The sequence below is a fragment of the Branchiostoma floridae genome, chromosome 3 (assembly GCF_000003815.2).
Source record: "Branchiostoma floridae strain S238N-H82 chromosome 3, Bfl_VNyyK, whole genome shotgun sequence".
Lineage (NCBI taxonomy): Eukaryota > Metazoa > Chordata > Leptocardii > Amphioxiformes > Branchiostomatidae > Branchiostoma > Branchiostoma floridae.
Genome location: NC_049981.1, coordinates 17,178,108 through 17,184,595, shown reverse-complemented (window position 1 = coordinate 17,184,595; position 6,488 = coordinate 17,178,108).

The following is a 6,488-nucleotide window of genomic DNA, read 5'->3' as shown; positions in this document are numbered from 1 at the left end:
CTTTTACTACCCATGATGTATTGTTTTGTGGCATTTTTACTTTGCAAACTCAAAAACTTTAATATATAGCATTAGTCCTTTTACTTTCATGAAAAACACTGTGCAACATCCTTATTATCTACTAGCATTTTTATACTTTGTGACCTCCTTAAAGTGTTACATAACTTTCCTTCCTTTCATCGGCTTCCTTAAGTATCTCCTTCGTCTCTAATGTTTAAGACATGATCTAACGACCTTGTCCTTTGTATCCAAACCTGTACGTGATATCCAAGCCCCCTTTGCGGATAGGAGTTCTTTTAAGATTCTAGGAGGTCCTGTCTACTTGACTAAAATATAGAAATTACCTTGCCACCTTTACCCTTCTCCCTCATTCAAGTGGATCAAACCACTGCAGGAAACGTTCAAACTATTCTAGACTATACTTATATCTTCCTGACATCTTGCCATCATTTCTATCCCCTTAAAACATTGCTGTGTTGCAGCCTTCCTTGACATTGAATTGTAACTGGACCTCGGCCATGTTAGACTTGTCCCATCTGAGGATAGAACTTTTTTTAGGTTCGCATTTGAACGCTACCAACGTTTTTTTTTTCTTTTCGTTAAGCAAACTGCCAAACTTTCAAGTCTTACAAAGTGCCAAACTTTCAAGTCTTCCAAAGTGCCATGTATAATGGTAAGCACCTCGCCAATTATGGGGTAAGAATTAAGACCGTATGTTTTATGATAGGCAGCCTCTGGACTTTCTGTATTAGTCTGTATTTAAGTATCGTAAAATGATTCTTTCAGATTTCTGAGGGGCTATGTATGTATCAAAAATTGATGGTAATTATATGACAGGTTTAATGTTGTTTCGTCATGAATGTGCTTTATATCGGGCCTACCGCTGGGCGTTCTATTTGCCTGTGTTCAAGAGTAAAGGTTGTCAATATACACTCGGCACAAAAAGTTTGGAATATCAACTTTGGTATGTCATATTTCCGTTATTTATGCATCAATTTCAATGTATTATATATCAATAGAAAGCTTGTGTGATTTTCTTTCCTATGGTATCAAACTTATCTTGATTGTAAACACATGAAACGAGTACAAGACCTGCTTACATGAGTGGGTCACGAAAAAAAAGTGCCCAAATTCCCCTGCTTCTGTTCAACACTGTATCGCCCTGTTGATATTGGCCCGTGTGTCACTGGTTCAATCAATCCTTTTTTCACCTCACATTTGGTATACGGAACATACAAGGTTTTAGCACACTTAGAGTAGAGTATATCCCTTTCGATAGTCGGATGGACATCAAAGCGCGGATGCGGCAAGGAGAACCGCACGCTGACACGACAAGAGTAACTTTCGGCATTTGGTGGTGGAGGCAGCGTCATGGTGTGGGGCGGTATAACCGCCATAGGAAAAACAAGACTCGTCATCATTCCAGGCACCTTCAATGTGGTGAGATATAGGGACACCATCCTCCATCCAGTAACAATATCCTACCTCTTCAATATCGGACCAAATGCCATTCTGCAAGATTACAACACCAGTCCACACAAAGAAAGGACCATTGGATGCTGGAGTACAGTCTTAGGGAATAGCCTTCCTATGGCTTATGGCTAGCACTCGATTGATCACCTCTTGCCATGGTTCAGATTTTTTGCTTGAATAAAGAGTAGCAGTAGCTTTGATTGACATGTCCTGTTTATTGACGACGCCTCAGGGGAGTCGTCAAGTGGTATATTTTGCATTCAGTCTGCAAAAATTCTAGGAATTGCACAGGCATTTCCACAGGAATGCAGTATGCTGGGTATGCAAGCCCTCCCCCCCCAAATCTGTTCCAGATGTATCTCTGGTATGCAATGGTGGAATGTAGGTCACACTTGCTCCCTGGAGGAATTTGTCCTTTGAAACTAGACAGGGAACTCTGCACAATGGATCACGTTGTCTTGGTTGTTATGTTATGTTATGAAGGATACATTTTCTTTTCTAGAGCTTGTTCGAACCATACGCCACAGGCAGACAGGAAATACTTCTGTAGTGCTCAGCTGTAGGTTTAGGTCACTGGCAGACCATTGTGCTGTACTGGGGATAGTACATTTCTGCTGGCTGTAGGTTTATGTTACAGGTGGGCTAGTATATTGTGCCAGGGATAGTGCGTCAGGGAAGTTCCAGTCTATTTCTGATTTGAGCTGTATTGTTGTACCCTCAATCGTCGTCATGGCAATAATACATTTTTATTGCCAGTCTTGTTCAACTTGCCTTCATTCACAAGTCAATACCGACGGAAGAAAATGAGCAGCATGGAGTGATTGACTTTAGTAGGGTAATTTCGGCACTTTATCTTTAGGACCCCCTGTACGTAAGCAGGTCTGGTGCTCGTTCCATGAATTTACACTCATAAGATACTCTCTTCAGATATGCTAAAAGAAACTTGGATGTTCTGTATACCAAACGTTAGGTGAAAAAGAGATTGATTGAATCATTGTCACCCGCGGCCATAACAACCGGACGATACAGTTTTGAACAAAAACGGGGGGATTTGGGCACTTTTTTTTCGTGACCCACTCACGTTAGCAGGCCTAGTGTATGTTCCATGAGTTAACAATGATAATGAGTTTCATACCATTGGAAAGAAAATCATACAAGCTTTCTATTGATATATAATATATTGAAATTGATGCAGAAACAGCAAAAATATGATCAACCGAAGTTGATATTCCAAACTTTTTGTGCTGAGTGTATATTTCCAAAGTACCATGTAGGTTTTTTTCTTTTGCTAGCTTGATGTGAAGCATCTTGCTGGTTTTAAGGAGTGTTAGCAAGACTGGCTGCTGTATGTGTTATCAGAGACCAGTTTCCGGACTTCCTGTATTCGTCTGTATGAATCGTGGAAAAAGCTTTTAAGATTTCCAAAGTGCCATTTATATTGTTGCCTTTTTGCCTATTGTTTCTTTGATGGGAAGAATCTTGCTGGTTTTATGGTTTGTTAGTTATACTGATGGCTGTATGTTTTATGTTAGCCCGCCACTGGATATCCCGTATTGGGCTGTATCAAACATGGTCCATACATTCAAGAATAAACCAAAGTACTTTTTTTGCTCGAATGCAAGCATCTTGCTGGTTTTATTGTGTGTTTTCATGATTGACGGTTGTGTGTTTTATGATGGCCCACCCCTAGGTATCTGTACTCGTCAACACTCAACATGTGCGGCGACCATAAAGCGAACACGCTGTTAAAACTAGCCGGGAGGCTGAAGTGGCCGAGAGGACGGACTCATTAGGCGAGTTGTACCTGGAGAATTTGCCACTGTATCTGTCAGACCCTCCGGTAGATTCTTTTCATCGTGGCATGGCGGCAACCCTTTTACACGAACCAGCCGCTCTCACTCAAAAAGAATCTGTTCGTACCCAGAGGCACAACATAAGCAAAAACATGAAAATTTTGACTTCAAAGATAACCTGTTGAAACATGACAAATGAGAATTGTCAGTCTATCAAATAAAGAAATTATAACCTAATACCTGTTGTTGTTACGGTTTACCCAGATGCTTAGGCAATAGCAAAGCAGCGAAAACCATTTCTAAAAGGTGACTGATTGCATGGATTCCAAAATGTTTAGTTTTCTGTTTTTCGGGATTGATAGTTCCGAATAACCTCCAGTTAATTAAATCTCATGATTGAAGACACCTTCTTAGCTTCGAGTAAATGTCAAATACGTTTAAAGTCACTAAGCCCTGCTTATAAGCAGCGATGTCTTGTCAGGTATTTAAGTCATCTGAGAATATGCTAGACAGCCGAGGGCTCCGTTATGAAAGTAACTGAACATACAATGAGGAGGGGGAAAGTTTGAAAGCAAACATATTATTGTAATCCTGACACTTTTATATGTGGCTATTCAAATATATTACAATTCTAATTCGTCAGGTAATCTTAATTCATCCCAATCATCAATTCTGCAAATTCAGTACATCCTCTTGTAATTTCCCATGAGGTTTTAATCTTTCCAACTACTTTTGCACAAGACCATCTTTGCTGGATGTAAAAACTGCAAATTACCTATCTCGTAGTTTACGGCAACTATTCAGCTTTATCAGTACAGTTATCATCCACTACAGCAAATGCTGTCTATCAAATTTAGAAATCATTAAATGACACAGGACTTGTTCATTATGTCTAAATGATAGAACATGATCGCCTTGGATTGATCAAAATATAGTGACTCGCCTTTTCACTTGTTCAACATCGCATACATCATCACATCATCATAATTTCAATTGTATCTTGCAAATTTAAGAGACAATGATTGAAAATAGCTAGGTACTTTGGAGAAGGTTTAAATATCAAAAACTGTAGTGTGAACAGTAGTCGAAACCATATTGACAATTTTTTTTACTAAATTGTGGATTCATAAGTGTAGCAGACCTTACAAAATGCCGTTTCCTTTTGTTGGGATGCTAAATTGAATTATTCTTAGTTGGGTAAAAAGTTACATGTGTCAAACAAGCACGGAACAGAAGCAATATTTGACATTTACCACACGTAATCAGCTGCATATCCCCTACAATATGTGCAGGGTTTTAGTCTTCCAAACCTGTTGTACTTCAAGCTGTTGATTTATAAGGCATTTCTGTCTTCGTCAGACCGTGGGTTTAACAGCTTTACCCCTGACGCCTGCGAGAAGGAGATAGCGTTTGAGAGGCAACTTCCTTTTATGTTCAGGATATAAAAGGGCAGACTGTTTTCTAACTTAAGTCACTACAAAAGAAATATTACATTACTTCATTTTTCTCTCACGCAGTTTGTGGATTTGAACGGTATTTAGCAGCCTGTGGCTGTCTTTGGCCCTAAAACACTTTCATCATTACAATCTTACATTTGTCAAATTTTTCGACGTATCCAGGATATAAAAGAATCTGATGAAGTTTGTTGTACAATGTTGTAATTGTTGCCAACAAGAGAACGATAACGGTCTAAACCGAGCCGGAGGTCGCTATAAACGTATGATCCACTTGTCACAGAGTCACGTGATTTATCTGACATCACACAAGCGGTGGATTGCTCGAGAAAGATACCAGCACGACTAGAAAGATTATATCACACAACAGCTCGCCTGGTTTGAACTTCGCTGCAATCTTAACTTTAGTAATAGAGTGATGGAGAGAAGCAAATTAGCCATTCCACTCATCCGAATACGCGTGTTTGGGGTGAAACCGAGGCTGCCCATACACGCGATTAAAGCCCCATACACAACGCACTCCTTGCATATGCAGTCTGTTGTTGTCCTTGAAAACATACATGTAATGAATTAATGGATGTAGACGTTACCATTCGTCACACCATTTCCACATTGTCGTTACCCATCAGCCTATGACTCTGCGTACATGTACTTCTTCTGAAGTTTCAGAAACAACGTCCGTGGCCTCGAACATGTGCAAATCGATACGTATTCCACTGTCAGGCTGTCGGTTTGAATTGCAGCTGTTTCCGGTGACATTTTCGTCGCCGCCACATTTTTGATGGATGACTCCCTTAACGTTACGTCTTACAGCTGACGAAACTTGAAAAGTGTATCCCTGGAAAACTGCAATGCGCAGTCCAGTATAAAGATAATTGTCACATGGGACACCAACATGAAGATGGCCGCTATTTGCGCTTCAGTGAATCCTACCTCAAGAGTTTTCGGGCTTCTATAGATCTTTTGCCACTCACAAATTACTCTTATTAAGTGTTTACTGTTTACAGAGGAGATTACCTTAAGAGTATTTAAGATAGTTGACGTGTAAAAATGTGTATCTGACTTTGGTTGGGGTGGCGATGGAAGAAGATCCCGTCTTCCAATACCGTGCCATTGACACTGTGTGGATAACAGCCCACTGCCCTACCGTTTCGAAAAGGCTCATGATCTACCTTTACCTGCTGTTCTTTGTATGTGGCAGTGCTAAAATAAGTTACCAACTTAAGTGTAGTTACATGTTGTCCTTGTCTGTCCAAAATTAGATTTATAAAAGAGAAATAAAATGGCGATGAAATTGTAAGACCCGTGTCTACTTGAGCTACAGTCTATGAAAATACAAATCAAGGACACCAAGATGGCGCTCAGAAGCTACCAGCTACATTGATAAGGAGGGGGGTTATACGTGCTGTATGATATCAATCTCGTGCCGGCGCTGACTAAGGCCATTGTGATTCCTTCCACACTCTGTCTGCTTTGATTAGAAAAACTGACAGTTCTAACTGGTAACGAGGTAATCCATTTTACACAACCATTTCACAACCTAACGGAAACAAATACTTCTGCTCCGGACGGAATCCTGATTTGAATGACCTTCGTAAGATTTACCCAGCTAGAAGGTGACTCGTTCGTTATAATCTGCAGTAAGAAGGTGCTATGGCTTATTTTCTACTTCTATTTTTGGTGAAACTTCTGGCAGCTCTTGTTGTTAAAGTCATACCATCTTTTATCGTTGATGTATTGGATAGAATAAGAGCGTATCGTACTTACA